A 16,390-nucleotide genomic window follows, 5' to 3' on the forward strand; every position below is an offset into this window, starting at 1 on the left:
AGGATATCAATACACTTAGAATTTTAAACAGGGATGTTCCTGCTTTAAATAGTAGAAAATGTAATGCTCTCTCCTGTGAAGGTATATATACTATAGAATTTAATCAATTTACATACAGGGGTACAAAACTTGCCAAGTGCTTACTGATCCCTGGCTTCTGAGAAGGGATGCAGACATTCCATTTGTGTTCTTTGTGTGTATATGCATCACATGAAGCAAAACCAGCAGTTGAGATTCACTAGTGTTTAGCATGAGAGAGCCTCAAGTTGATGAACTTTAATTTCATGCATTACATGTGGCTGGACTTTAGCCTCCATGCAGTAGCCCTGTTCTGCAGAGAACCTTCCTTTTGCTTAACTAGTAGGGAGCCAGCACTGGAATTGACCCTTTTCAGGTATTGTGTGCTTTTAAAAAATAATTCGCTATTTATTGGCCAGCCATTTCCAAAGAGATTTTAAGCTTCTCTGTTTTAAATTTTAGCAAGCTAAGTATCAAGGGGAACTGTAAGGTGGGGGGGGGGGGGGGGAGGGGGTGGGGGGGGAAAAAGGAATCACAGAATGGCAAGGGTTGGAAGGGACCCCGGGAGGTCATCCAGTCCAACCCCCCTGCTAAAGCAGTTTCACCCAGAGCAGGTTGCACAGGACATCGTCCAGGCGGGCTTTGAATATCTCCAGAGAAGGAGACTCCACAACCCCCCTGGGTGGCCTGTTCCAGTGGTCTGTCATGCTCAAAGTGAAGAAGAATAAGTGGCTCCATATTAGACTAAAGAAGTCTTCCTGCTTTCTCCAGAGTTTCCTTGTTTCTCTCATCTTACTTTTCTTCCTGTGCTCTTATTTACTTCCCTGTCCCCAAATGCGTCAAAAGGTTGTGACAAGTTACGAAGTTTTAAATCTATTGTGAGAGATGAAGGAATTCGCCTGCAAATAGTTATGGAGGCCTTTTTTTTTTTTTTTTTTTTTTTCTCCTTGTTTGGCCTTTTTAAAATTTTTTTGAGGATGAGAGGGTATTCAGACTGCCTCTTTCCAGCTGTGGGCTGAGTACCAGCTGCTGTGTGGTGATGTAGTGGAAGTCCTCTGGAAGTTGTTCAGTGTGGGTGGGTGGGTGATACAACCTGATGACCAAAGCCTGTGTTTTGAAAGTTGCCAAGCAGACCAGGGCTTCCCGGAGGTCATGCATAGAGTGTAGTCATTCTGCTGGATACACGGCTTCTGTGCAGTCTTGCAAAGCCTTCTTGCTTCCCTTTTCTCGGAGGAGGCACTAGCATGGTTCATGGCAGGGTTGGGTTTATGAGAAATTGTTTTGTTCCATTTACAGCAAATGGAAATGAGAAACTGGCAGACAAAATGTCCTTTATGGCTTAGGGGTTGGGGTAATATGGCACTTCTTAACGCCAGGTGGCAGCATCTAGTGCCAGCAGGTCCTGTGGAGACCTGGAAGCCCTTTTAACCTTGAAAGGGGAGCCTCTGCTTGAAATAAAACCATAAAGATTGAGGATAGTTTGGACCGGAATTCAGACCAAAACTAAAGATTTTATGTTCCATGCAGTGACTGTACTGATAAGCTGTGTTGTATTGTGTTTCTGAAAATTCCTGCGGATACCAGGCTTTGGAATTTGTAGAGTTTATGTATATGTTTGGGGGTTTGTTTGTTTGTCATGCTTGCCCCTTCAGCCCCCACCTGGCCTTGTCCCTTCTGTTTAAGTTCTTTTCTCTGAATTTATCACTACTTTTTATGTGAAGTTGATGCTGAAATTGAATAGGTTTATCAGTCAAGCTAGGTTTCATTGCTACAGTAAGGTATGACTTATTCAGTTCTAGCTGTAAACAGGTGAAACCCCAAAAGCCTGGTAGGGAATGGAGTTTGACTGGTGAGCTGCTTTAGGTGACCATGTTGTCTGGAATGAGATCTTCACATTTGTTTACTTGTGGTTCATGTTGAACTTAGCTTGAGCTGAAGTTAGTGCAACTGAGGTTGGATTGCTTGGTCATGTGGTGCTGGCGTACTTCCTCCATCCAAATAACAGTGACAGCTAAATATATGTTCAACGCTGTATGGGAAGTGACCTAATGTATCGCATGGCTGCGTGAGCATGGGATGAAAATGGCAGTGGGTGACAGCACCCTGCACAGTGCCTTATGGTCTGTGTGATCTTAGGCACGCAGAGGGAGAGCAGCAGTCCTTGAGGTGCTGTGCCCCTTCGATACAGTCAGCTCCTGTTGTTTTGGACCTCTCACTCCATTTTCTGTTGGATCAACTCCTTGCTCACTTGTCAGCAGAGGAGGGGTGTAAGTGTACATCCCAAAATAACCAAGTGTACTCTCAGCCTCTCTTGGTTGCCCTAAAAATTATGCCTCTCTCTTCCCCATATAAATTTAAAAAAAAAAAAGCCACCCTCAATTCAATCCCTGCAAAGAAAAGTTAAACTGTGCTTTTTAAATGCATAGAGGTGTTAGCTAGAAAAGAGGAAACAGACAAAATAGTCAAAGGTATCCAAATCAGCAAGTCCTAATAAAAGTTCCTCTGAGGAAATATAAGCAATCTGAAACAAACAGTGAACCTTTAGTGGCTGTCTTAAGATGGGAGGGAGGTGGTGGAGGAGTTTAAGATTCTCAGAGAAGGGGAAACACGCCAGTCAGTCAAATGCCAATATATGCAAAGATATTGTACAAGCTAATAAGCAATCCATTAACAATTACCCAAGAGATACTGAAGGATGAAGAAAAAGTGCAGAAGAGGAGCTCAGTGGGAGTGTTCTGCCCAGTTTTGCATCTTATTGAAAGAGTGGAGTAGAAACTGAAGCAACAAAATCGTCAGAGGAAAAAAAAAGATCTCTGAAAGAGCTTGGTTTCATCTCATTTGAAAAAACATACAGAGGAATAATGTCAAAAAAATCCTCTAAAGCAGACAGAGGGACTTGTTTATCTTCTGAGGAATAGGGCATGGAGGAATATATTTTGCACCAAAAAGAAATGAGGGTGTTTGTAGATGTGCCACATTTAAGCTACAAAGATAGCAAAGCACTGGAGTGCATTACTTGCAATAATAATATGGAAAAGAATTAACAAAATTTCTTTGTTTATATGTAATTATTTTACAAAGTGCTGAAAGCCACGCTTCTGCAGTATGCAAGTCTTAGAAAACATTTCTTCTTAACTCTTCTTTCAAAAGCAGAACATGGAATGACCCAGACTTAAGTAAGAATCATGAGTTCATAATAAAAATTTGCTTGTAGAAGTTTGTTTCCCAAGGATGTCCAGAAAACTGCAGGTTTAAAATTGCTTAGACTACAAACCCCAAAATCTGTAACAGAGCAACTTATGAGGATATAGTTCAACTCTGTTTTGTTTTATCACTTTTAGTAATGATCAGTTAATTGTCTTAGGCTTATGGTGTTATATTTAACTCAATAAAATGAAGGTACCATTTAGGGCAAGAGGAGGTGCAACAGTTTTATGCCTGCTGGGCTTCAGTTAACTTAATCATAAAACATAAATGTTGTCTTGGGTATTCTGAGTAGATAACTTATTGAACTTAGTTGTCTTTGCAGTTTAATCAGAAATATTAATATAAAACATCTTGAGAGGGTCTTCTATAAAAGGTAACTGGTGTTTCAAGATGGGGGATAGCGTTAGTCTGCCTATCTTCTCGTAACAAGCGCCTGCACCTCCGAAAAGGGAGGGGAGGAAAAGTGAAGGGGAAGTCTGTGTAATTGTAGCACTGAGGCTATTGCTGTGATATAAATGGTGAAGTAATGTTTAGTCATACACAAGTGTAATTACGGTGTCGTGTTTTTCTAAATAGGCAATTACATCGGAGCCTAGAAGTTAATGACAATAGCATCGTAATAAGTTGCCTTTCCAGTTGCTCGTTAATATATTTTCCAGTTGTTAGGCCTTTTGAATTGCTTAGAAACACTCAAGATTTGTTATATGATAGAGTAGAAAAATTGACTTGTGTTCCACTATAATTCTTACTTATTTACTGTCTGTCCTTCATATTCTGGTGGATTTCTTTTCCACAGTAAAAGTGTATGGGCTTTTTCTCTGTGTGTGGCATATGTGGGGGTTGGGTTTTTTGTGGGAGGGGGTGTCCTCCTAAATTTTCTTAGCAACTTCTTTTGTGTTCCATTTTCTACTACTTTTTATGAGACAGCAAACCATTTTCCTTCTCTGCACAAAATTACTTGCCTGAAACTTTCCCTTTTCATCTATAAAGTTGGTCCATTTCTTTTGAAATACTGATTAAAAGCAGAAAGACACTAAACATTTGAATTTTTTAAACATTTTTATTTCCTTATTCCCAAGAAGACCACCTCAGGCTGTGTAGACTCTTACTTTCTTCACAAGAGGTGAACTAACATTTCAGTCAAAACCTCCCCCAAAACCAACACCTCAGAGTGTATGCATGTACACACACGTCTTTGAATGTGTGGTTGTCATCAGCAGGTGTTTCTTAGATGATCAGCTGGCTTTTCTGAGCTCTGGGGGTTGCAGGCACTGAGGTGGATGTTGTCAGCAGTTAAAAAGGTAGCCAGGGAAGGAGAGAGGTTTGTAGTTACAGGTTAGCTCTCCGCTTTGAAAACATGAGAAACGGGTCCTGTTTCTCTGTGTACGTTAGTAGTCCTCTGAGAGGGCTGCAAGGACCTCTTAAAGTGATGTGTGCAGGCTGACTCTTGCATTGCATGGAGTTACATTAAAAATAGCATTGCTGCACATGCTGGTACCTATTCCTACTAAGTTTTGTGCATCCACTTCTGCAGTGAGGTTTGGAGAACAGTTATGTATGTACAACAGTTAGCAGAACAGCCTGGACAAAAGCAGGGAAGAATACTTCCTTATAGATAATAGCAGACTCCTTCACATCCACTTCTGCAGTGAGGTTTGGAGAACACTTACGTATGTACAACAGTTAGCAGAACAGCCTGGACGAAAGCAGGGGAGAATACTTCCTTATAGATAATAGCAGACTCCTTGAACCGTAAGATATAATGCAACTTTCCCAAGTGGATTTTAGTTTTAATCAACAGGATCCCATAAAGAATATAGCCAGGAGATTAACAGTATGAGTTCATCTTTGCACCCTCAGCACCGTTGTCTGATAGAATAGAAACATTCTTGCCATCTTAGTGCTCGCAATGATGCTTATGACAATGCAATTTCTGTATTAGAAAGATTAAAAAAAATGTGATTGATGGTCTGTAGAAAAGTATGTGTTCCTTCCCCACTCCCCCCTCTCTTCCCTCCCCTGACAGAGGTTGATACCACCAGCTTGCAGTGGAGTTGCAGGTCTGCATCAGTCCTGCAGTGATGAGTTTATCCCTTATGAAAATAGGTGTCTGTCAGGGAGCAGCAAGAGCAGGGCTGCCATACAGCTTGGCATGGAGATGGGAAGGCAGATTGATGCACTAAGATTTACAGAAAACATACCAGGGATTGCTCTGTTTCTTAATAATTATTTATCAAGACACTGTAGTTAATTTTATATGGTAATTAAAATGTATATATTTAAAATTATCATGCCTGATTTGGGTATTCACAAACAAAATTTTTCATTATAGAATAGTATAGGTTGGAAAGTACCTCTGGATGTCATCTGTTCTGACTTCTACTCAGAACAAGTCTCTTACAGTGAGTCCTTATGGCCTTGTTTAGTCGAGTTGTCAATCTTCCCAAAGATGGGAGAATTCCCAGCCCCTCTGTACCCCTGTTCTCATGTTTGACCGTCCTTATGGTGAAGAAGTTTTTATGTTGAATTGGAATTTTCTGTGTTAAAACTTCTCAGCTCCCTCTTGTCCTGAATTTAAATCTTCAGTTTTAATTGCAACATTTTCACAGTTGTTGATGGCTGTCGGTATCCATTTTTAAAACTGCATGCAAACTTGATATATCTGTGAACATGAGGGACTGATATCACAGAATGCATGGCGAGGCCAACTTTACCAGTGCATCTTAGGTGAGAACTGTGACACTGTTTGCTCTTGCAATCCTGGATTTTTTTTTTTTTTCTTGAGAAAAATCTGCTGGCAGCAAAGGACAAAAAATACAGTGGTACAGAACTGTGGCCAAAGACCAAGTTAAGAAGATGCATAAAGCTTGCAAGCTAAAAATAATCTGTCAAGTAGAAGATCAAAAATGGTAAATTCCTGTATGAATACCCAGGTTGTAACTACTCTGTCTTGGTCAGTGCTCACTTGCTCTCTATTCCCTCCCACTCCCACCTTATTCTTTGATGTGTCCCTGCTTCTAGAGGTTGGGCTTTTTGACCCTAAGAACATGGCCTTGTGTTTTCTCCTAGCAAGTATGCTATTTTGAGATCATTTGTGCTAGGCGTATCTTCTAAACTGATTAGTATCTAGCCACTGTCTACATGCAGAAAAATCTTTCTGATGCCAAAACAAACTGACATCTTTGCTAGCTTGTACATATAGTACTCAGTTTAAAGTAACTAACAGAGATTGTCCTCTTTCTCTTACCAGATGTGTGCAATAGTACCAATCTTCCTGAAGTCGAAATCATCAGCCTACTGGAAGAGCAGCTGCCTCATTATAAGCTAAGAGCAGATACAATCTATGGTTATGACCACGACGACTGGCTTCATACACCTCTCATTTCCCCTGATGTGAATATTGACTTAACAACTGAGCAAATAGAAGAGACCCTGAAATACTTCCGTAAGTCAAAAATTCAGAAATTGTACTGAGGACCAAATAAAATAGTTGTTATTTTTGTTACCTTCTCTGAATTATCCGTGCAATTCTGTGACAACTGTGAAAAGCAAGAGAACTGTTTGTGATTTATTGCTTTGGTCTTCAGGTTTGCAGTAGATAGAAAACAACGGAAGCATTTAATCAAAAGCAGCAGTTGCATTTGTAATCTGTGCACGCACCTCTCCACATTATCAAATATTGTGAAACGGAAATACTTTTTGCTTGTGATCTCTCTGGCGAGAGACTGAAATTTCTGTACACATACAATGTAGAAAGCTTAGACCTGTTTCAATATTTGGTTTTTTTGAACATGTTCTCTGACACATTGCAATGTTGTCTGATGGCACTGTGTGCCAGCGTCACAACATGACATCAGATCATTTTTCTGCAGCTTACGCTTCTAGGAAAGACTTGTGAAGAGCAGTTGATTAAGATAGTTTGTCCCTTCATTCTTTCTTTTGTTCATATTCATACTGTTGGACAAAAAGTTACTTTCTGTGCCTGGAGGGAAAGCGTGTAGTGATGTGACCTTCTTGGTTTTTCATTCTTTCATTTGAACCTGTAGATGCTTTTATCATGGTGAATGAATTAATGTCTCTCTGGATTCTTCCACTGTGGGTATTGACTTAGCTGTGCAAGTAGAGAAGGCTTCTGTGATTCATCCTCTAGTTGCCGATTTATTGAGTAATGTACAATTAAACAATTCTTCCTTCCCCCTCCCGCCATGGTTTCACATGAAGGTGCAATTTTGTTGCACTTCTGCATGTGTTGCATGTTAAAATAATCTGCAGAGTATCAAGACAATAGGTTATATGCTAAAGCTGTAGTAGTTAGACTTACATAGTAGTAGATAGATTTAGGTAGACTTAGTGAGGCACGGTGGAGCTCAGAAGGGATGGGTTACAGGCCTCGACACAAACATTTGCAAGGATGGCTTCACTGCATTTTGAAGTACCTGGAGAATTCACTTTGTAAGGAGCAAGATTGGTAAAGAAAAGCATCAAGAACATGAAGAAGTAAGTTTCTGACTGTCATGCTTCAATAGAAGTTATGAAGTATTTTAGTAGATAGCTTACCTATGCTCTCCACCTCCCCCAAGTCAGGCAAAAATGGGGGGAAAGGGGCGGGTGAGCTGAAGCTGATCTATGGCATCAGTTCTACTACAACACCTGTGTTTGTATCAGTCCGTTAGTGTTGTTATAATGATGGCAGAAGTTGGCTTAAAGAAATGTTTTGAAATATCAGGTTTCCAAAGTCTTTAGTAACCAAATTAATCTTGTCTCATGAATAAGATTGTCTATGTGGGTGGACTGTTGCAACAACCATGGGAAAGATGTTTTGCTAGTGGAGCAAGGAAGGCAAAAATCCATGTGGAAGCATCCTAACTCTCCCAACGGAGATGCTGGTGTCACATGTCACTTGCAATGGTGGGATGGATACAGAATGAAGCTGTGTACAACAGAGGAATTGGATAGCATTAGCTGCTTGTGAGTAATTAAACAATTCTATCCAGTTTTCAGCTTGCAAGCATAATGACTGCAACTTTACCGTGTTGCTGTGGTTGATGATTTCATCCAGTCAACTGGCTTGGGTGAAAAAAATTTATATTCCTGCCACAACATATGTTTTCTGCTTTCATTGGGAAATAACTGCTTGAAGAAGAGGAACCAAGCAAAGAGAACTTCCATAAAGAAAAGTTTATTCCCTACTGCTTATATAAAGATACTTGTGTATAGGTAGTAGTTAAGAAGTTTAAGCAAATTCGGACTGAGCCTTAGACTGATACCCTGGAAACTGAGATCTCTGACTTTACCCTTGTTCAGTTATGCTGAACAAGTCATATAATGTATCTATACATGAGAGTGCAAGATCATAAAACTTTGGCATGTTTGGAAATAATGGCACTGATTGTAAACATCTGTTTATGGAAAAATTAACTGTCAAAATAAAAATATTACTTTTAAGTTGGCAGAAAAGTCCCGTGAATTGCACCTTCATCACTTTGGAGAGTGTTTTGCAGGGTGTGGCTGCCTGCACAGTGATTAATTTTCAGTGCTGCAAATAAGGCACTCCTTCTGTACCTGTTCAGTTTGTTTTAAAAACCATGATGAGGGAGTGAACAAATACTGTAACATGTCTGTTGGAGGGTTTTACAAATTACTTTACAAATTTCCACTATTTTCAAAGCAGTATCCTCGTGGTTTAAGAATTCTGTGGATGTAGTTAAATTTAATAAATAACAAAAAAGAAATTTCTGTCCAAGTTTTCCTTGACTGGAGGAAGAATTCATCGATTTTGCTGCAACAGAACAGGAGTCTCTTTTATTGGAATTAAAATGCACTACACATACAGATTGTTGCTTTACTTTCTTCAAGCTTCTTAGAGACACACGAAGATAATTAAAATTAATATTAAAACTTGAGCTAGTGCAGAATATTGTTAGGTGTGAAATTAAGTCTTCTGATTGCTTATGGTTCCTGCTGTGTTGCAGAGTCAATTAGCTTCAAACCAGGATGTAGCAGGGAAGGAGGGATTTGTTGTGGCTTTATTCAGGAAATGTTCACAGACTGAGAAATACTGGACATGTCTGTGCATGTTTTAATATATGTAAATATTGTGCATTATTAATATATGTAAATGTGTCTTTTGTAAGGTTTCTTGTTTAGGGAGAAAGCTTATCAGGAAGAGCAACATTTTATAACCTCTCAGTTAACGTGTAACTACTTAGGTTGGAAATAGTCATAGTGGTAACACAATAGTGACAGTCTTGCACTGTAGTTCTTTGTTTTAATGATGTTCAAGTACCTACTGTGGAGAGCTGGAATTAGGGAAGGGGAACATGTCTGGTTTTCCACTGGTTATTCCCACCCTGGGCATTCCCACCCCCCATCCGAGGGCAGTTCAAAACCTACAGCAGAAGGAAGGAAAAAAAGCTGCTCTCAGTTACCACCCTCCAAAACCAACCTGCTGTAGGTTTTGAACACATTCGTGTCCAATTACTATACTCAGTGACTCTTTAACCTCTGTCTTGATTGTGATCCATATCTCCAGCTTTGCCCCGACTCATTTTGCAAGTTTTGAACACGATCGATGTCTGAACCTTTGAACCTCAGTACTGGATTACTTAAAAATATGTCAAGGCCCCCAGAAGTAAGAAAGTGGGGTGTTATATGTGTGTGTGTGTGTGTGTGTGTGTATGTGTGTATATATGCATATATAATAAATACATACACTATGTGTGTATCAATGTACAATTGGATTTGTAGTTATCCTTTTGAAAGAACTTTAAAATAGAGTGACCAAATTTTAAATCTCTACTCAAAACAAAAATACTTCCTCAAATGCATTTTTGGTTAAGCTTTGTGGAGTGCCCTGAAGGTGATTAAAAAATGTAACTATCTTAAGCCTAGTAAGTAAATCAGTTCTGAAAATAAATGCCTTTTAAACTGTACTCTCGTCTTTATTTGTTCCCGCTTTAGAATGGCAACTTGAAAGGGAGAAAGCTCATTTGTCAAAAAGGTTATGTAAAAAGCTCCAATTGATTTGCAACACCAAATCAAGATTTTAAGCTGCACTCCGAAAACAGCGATCTGATTCTCCATGGACTATCTCTTTCTGAGAACTGTACTTACAAAGAATTTATTTGCTGTTTAAAATGTCATTTGTATATGAATTACAGTACATGATTTCTGTGTTAGGCACATGCACTTACATGCTCGCATATACCCATTGCGCATTTTATAATTTGTTCTCATTATCTATCTAGTGTTCTTCTTTTCTATAAAATAGGCTTGTTAATAGGGAACTTGTGATACTGCATACCTATTTGTCTGTGATTTCTAGATTCTGAATAATACATTCATATTTAATAAGAGAGGCCCTGTGGGTGGTTGGATAGATTCAGGTGTCTCCAAAGACATGTGTGAAAGAATCTAAATCACTTGTAGTGACAGTATTCTCTAGTTTGAGTTCATCTGTGTTTACGTTTGCTCCCAGGAGAGAATCCATGAGAAATTTTTTCTTTCAGGAGTGATTCAGCATATAAGGTAACTGGCAGCTGCATTGCTGTCCTTTAAAGTAGAAGCACTGAAATGGTGGAGTTTTCTGAAGAGCTGATGAGTGTTTGGAGTGGTGTATTATCCAGCTTTTAAAGTACACAGATGCATTTTCATTCAGATTAAAAAGTAGATTAGTAGCTATTAATGCTCACGCATACTTGTTTCACTGTGACTGAACAGGGACTGTTTCAGGGGGCAGAGAGGGCTGTGTTTTCTTTTTGCCATAGGAAGTGTATCACAAGGGAACACTTGAATTTAGGAAAACTGCCAATCATTTTTGAACAAAAAGAGAAATTATCTTCTCTGGACTGCAAAATGAAGAGTGTGTAAATGCTTTCATTAGGGTCACTGTCTTAATGGACATCTCCATTTTGGTTCCTGATTTTCTGTTGATTGCTTCTTTAGGTCTCCTTGGGTTTGTATATCCATCTTTAATAGAGCATAATGACATATTAGAGCCTACTGTGAAGGATGCATGGAGTAAAACTGTTCTCAAAAGTAACCTGATAGTCGCATAATGCCATCTGCTCTTGTATTCTATTATTTCTCCTTAAAATGTGAAAACAAGCATTGAACATACTAGAGATGAAGTACAAGTGTGGATGGAGGAAGAGACAGCTTCAGTGCAAAGATGGGAGTAGGGAAGCTGTGGTATGGGAAGGTTTTCAGTAAAATGAAGTATCTTCTGCAGCTTGGCTATAATGAGAGACTATAAATTAAACTGGTTTGATTGCTGAGTTCCAGACTAGCAAGACTTGTTATATAAAAGTGTGTATGGGGCAAATATTTATGCTACACTCATTTCTTGGATGCCCGAGTGCTGTATGCCAGTGATGCACACTTTAATACTGACTCTGGTTCTCCAGTCTACTGAACTTGTTCTGCTTAATCTTCTAACTGTATGTTGTGGTTACATCTGAGTCAAGATGTGACCTATTAAAATCAAAAAGCAATGAGATTTTTGAGGGGTGTGGATGTGTGTGTGCATGTTGTAATTTCAGTAATTAGTGAAAACCTAGGCTCTCTGTTGAGCACATCTGTTTTCTGTCAGTAAACAAAATGTACAAACTAGTTGTTCTTAGTATTCAGATATTATGTTTTTGCTTACTAATACTGTTCTTATAGGCTTATATAAATGTTGTGTAAGTTGCAATGTAAGATAAATCAATGCTACAGATCTATACAGCGAGCTAAAATCACTTCTCCAATGCCACCTTCAGATTTCTTAAATTCAGTGTGATACTTGGATAATATTTTAATCTCTATAATTGCAAAACGTTTATTTCTGAAAAAACTTTGCTTGTTGCTTTCTTGGTATTTTGCAGTAACATGGGCTGTTCTATCATTATTATTATTAGAATCTTGCTCTTTTCACTGTGGAAGGCAAACTTTATTTAAAGTAAAAACGTTTCTCAAACATTGCAGCCTTACCATGCTGAGGCTAGTAATGTTCTGCCATTTCCAGCAAGGTTTTAAACTCTAAACTCCTTTTAATAGAACAGAGGATGTGCATTGCAAGATACCACAACAGGAGTGGTGGTCTTGCCTAATGTAAATTGAGTTGATTTCTCTGTAGTGGGGAAGAAAACTGTACCAAGGGAATGTTTGGATCCTTTGTCTTAAATCTACCTCCACAACCTACATCAAAACTGTTAGGCAAAATACTGATTGTAATTGGCTATCTCATTCCTATGGGATTCCTTTTATACAACTCACTGGTTTTTACTGGAGTTCAGATGACCTGAAAATAAGAGTTATGCCTGGAATGTTAAAATCTAGCTTTTGACTTTTAATAGTATTCTGTTAAGCTTCATAAGGCCTGCACACGGAATGTTGTCATTGTAACTGTTCTGTATGAACATGTGAGGTTTGAAATCTGAGCAATTAAGCAAGAAGGGCGTTTGATTTCTGAATGACTTGGAAAAATGTCCTTGCAGTTTTCGGACTGCATGCTGAGATTGATGCTAGTTTTATAACCTGCTGGTGGAAATGTGATGAGTTCCCCTCTGTGTTGATCCATACAGGGTAAGAGTCAACAACAGCCTGTAGCTATGCTGCTGTGGCTTGTCAGAGCAGATTTTTCTGCCTTCCTGTGGCTTTTTATTTTTGAGATCCTCATTCCAAATGCCCAACCACAAAGGCTGTCAGGCACAGAATCTGCTGGGCAGCATCACTTGAGTACAGACAAAAGGCTACTTAGCCCTCCTTTTGAATTCATTTTTGAAGTTATTGGCAGAAAGATGAATATTTAAGTAGCCAAATATTTTAATTTATTAGCAAGTTTTGGGGAGGACTTAAGCTGTAACCAGGGGTAGGTGATGTAAAGAAATAGTTCTTAAAATTTAGTTGGCAGTTGGGAAATGGTGTCTGCACAGTTGGATGAAGATAACCTTTTGGGAGGAACTGATTAGTGTGTTAGGGCTGCAGCTGTTCTTTTACGTTCTGAAACTCCAAAGCACATCTTTGTCATTATTTTCTTCATATGCTTCAGAGGGAAGATTGAACCAGTCCCTACCAAATTAACAAAATAAAACTGATCTGACCCTAAAGCATAATCAAATAAATCAAATATCATCTTGCCAGTCTCATTAAACTCGTGAGTGCCTCTTAAGCCAGTCTAACATGTGCTGCACAAATGTATGATACAGCAAAGTGACGTTCCATCTCCCTGCCCCCAGATTAGGGAACGTCAAGCACCCTTTTAGCTGATGGCTAGGGAAAGGTCAATAGAAGAGCCAGGCCTAGAGCACAGCTCTCTGAGCGCAGCTATCAGAGGCAGGGAACAGGCACAGCACTTCGCGCAAGAGTCTGGGTTCTGCCTTGGGAGCTTATGGGGACAGGGCCCAGGACCATCAACCCTGTGCAACAGCCAGGTCTGGAGCACAGCTTCCAGAGACAGCTAACTGATGCAGCAGTTTGTGTGGAAGGGTGCAAAGAAGGGGTTCCCATGTGAGTTCAGAACAACCTAAACCTTCAGATATGGTGGTGATGTGCCACAGGGTGCATTCCCCAGGTTTTGGAGCACCTGTCCCTGCCAGGGCAGAGACTGTAACCCAGACAGAGCCTCGGATGGTGGATGCAGCCTTGCAAGTCCCGGGCTGCCAGGAGTGCCTGGGGTCTTTCCCTGAGGTAGGGAGAGATGGCCGCCTTTTTATGCAGGAGGTGGGCTGCTGTTGAAGAGCTGTCACCAAATGGAGGAAGTTAAGAGAGGAAGTTGGCAGGCTGCGCAGCTCCAGGGAGGATGTGAGACATAAACAGGGCCTGGGAGGAGCGGCTGAGACACTAGAGGGTTGTGCTCCCATTCAAAGGGACCTTGACAGGCTGGAGAGGTGAGTCAAGAAGAGCCTTGTGCAATTCAACAGAGGGAAGTGCAAAATCCTGCACTGGGGGAGGAACAACCCCATGCATCAGTAAATGCTGGGGTCTGACTGGCTGGAATGCAGCCTTGCAGAAAAGGACCTGGGGAGTCCTGGTGGACACAAAGTTGAACATGAGCCAGCAAGGTGCCCCTGCTGCTAAGAAAGTTAGTGGTATCCTGGGCTGTATTAGGAGGAATGTTGCCAGCAGGTCGAGGGAGGTGGTTCTTCCCCTCTACTCAGCACTGGTGAGGCCCCGTCTGGAGTGCTGGGTCCGGTTCTGGGCTCCCTGATTCTATACTCCTTCAATGTAATGCAACTTGCATTCCTTTCCTCTCTCAGGAAGCTGCAATCATGACTGTCAGTGGGTTTTCTCCTTCCTTGTTAGAAAAATAGGTCATAACCATGCTACTGTAATATTTTTGTCTATCCAATCAAGCTCAGCTTCATTTTACAAATGTTCCTGCTGTCTCTGGGAAAAACATAACCACAAAACCCCCCCTGAGATTGTAGTTTATATTATTTCCAGGTGGTAAACGGTTTGCAAAATCTGACTCTTCAAAGCTTTACTCTTCTTCATTTCTTTATGCTGGATAGGGGTGTATTCTCTTAAATGTCCAGCTCTTGCTATCATGGTCTCATTTTACAGTATTTAAGTATGCCCACTGATACCTTAATTAAACTATGCAGCTGGTTTTGCAGGTAGGTTGCTGAAGACCACATTAATTCTGATTTTATACAAATGCAAATATAGTACTCTTCAGTAATAATTTAGGGGAAGGGGGAAATAATCCTTTCATGTGGAGAACAGGTTTTCGTCTGTAAGTAATTTAGTTTCATTTGCCTGCCCCTGTCTCACGTTAAATCATTTTGTTTCAGTGGGAGAACAGTGAGGCTCTTCTCTGCATCAGAAGAGTCTTTTGTCTGTACCAGGTGAGGTCAGTGTGCCCTTCGGTGTTCAGAAGGAACCAGCTCTGTCCTGACTGTAGGATGTGCCTGTACCATTTTGAAGCCCTGGATGGTAATCCCATTTTGATGAAGGAGAGTCATTCAAATCTGAAGCATCCATTTTTCTAAATACCAATTCTGAAAGCTGTTGATATGCTGCTTCCACTGCTCCAGTTCCACTCTTTTCCAATTAAGCAAGCCACAGTGACTTCTTGCTAAACAAAATACTGTACTGGAAGAGATCTCTGTCCTAAGTTGCAGAGTTGTTCTTCTAGAAGGTGAAATGCAGGTAACTCTTCAGTAAATGAGATCCCAGTTTAGAAATTACATTATTGTAGCCTGTCATTGAAAATCAGTTGGGCTTTTAAATATGCTTGCTTGCCTCTTTAATGCTCTTTAACAACTTTGTCTTTTTTAAAGTCAGTTAAAAAATGTCAGTTTGCAAAGTTGTGCAACGTCATGGCAACACCTGACTACTAACAAATGTGCATTGCATAGTGGTGGCTGTACAGCTGCTCCACTGGTAAGAGGGACTCCAGACGATGTTAATGGGATGGGCCACTTTATCCTGAGTGGTGGTGGCTGCAGAAAATAATTAAAGGATATGGTGTTTAATTATCTGAACATCCTGATATGATTCTGTAGCCAAGAGAAGAAATGTGACCCAGAGTCAATCAAATGGGAGGTAATACACTGTTGCAGCTGCCGTGGAAATACTCCATCCAGCTTCGGTGTTCAGTTTCAAAGGATGCTTCCAGAACTGGAAAAGGTTTGAAGAAGAAAACTGAATGACTAAGCATGGGAACACAGGATTTATAGTGATATACTATGTAATGGCATTCTCTGAATACTTTATTTGCCAGCAGAGATGACTTGCTGCTGCTTTGCACGCTAGTAACATGGTTCACTGCATCCTTGAGTGTGCTGCTACCACTTTCTTGAGAGGCCATGTTTATAAATGGGGTAGTTGAAATTATCTTTGTCAAAAATTCTTCTCAAGCAAGCAAGGAAAAAGCGTTTGTGTGAATTTTTTTTTTTTTTTTTTTTTTTTTTATAACCTGGCTAATTTAGACAGACCAGTTTAGTGTAGACCTAATGGCACGAATTTATTGCAGCAAAAGGGAAGGAGCAGAGGGCTTGTGAGCTTTTCGAGTCAACTTTTGTGCCTAGTAAAACCACTTTGTAATTGCAGACTTAAGGAGCGCTCAGTCTGGCTGATCAGAGTTGGCTGCCAGAATTCTTTATCAGTCTGCATATTTTGCTCTGTGGAGAACAAATAGAAATGTTTTGTTTGCTTTAAAACCAAACTTGAAAAAAAAGAA

At 40.1% G+C, this 16,390-nt stretch overlaps 1 protein-coding gene across 2 annotated transcripts in view; it reads left to right on the forward strand.

The window, feature by feature from the left end:
• The window catches only part of TRAK1 (trafficking kinesin protein 1), a 90,348-nt gene that overhangs the window by 9,790 nt on the left and 64,168 nt on the right, over positions 1-16,390 (forward strand). For both annotated transcript variants that reach the window (XM_035891599.1, XM_035891600.1), the window contains exon 2: positions 6,476-6,670. The gene's annotated coding sequence lies outside the window, so the exon portion shown is untranslated. The remainder of the gene's footprint in view (positions 1-6,475; positions 6,671-16,390) is intronic.

This window comes from Egretta garzetta, unplaced genomic scaffold (genome assembly GCF_000687185.1).
Source record: "Egretta garzetta isolate BGI_Z169 unplaced genomic scaffold, ASM68718v1 scaffold403, whole genome shotgun sequence".
Classification (NCBI taxonomy): Eukaryota; Metazoa; Chordata; class Aves; order Pelecaniformes; family Ardeidae; genus Egretta; species Egretta garzetta.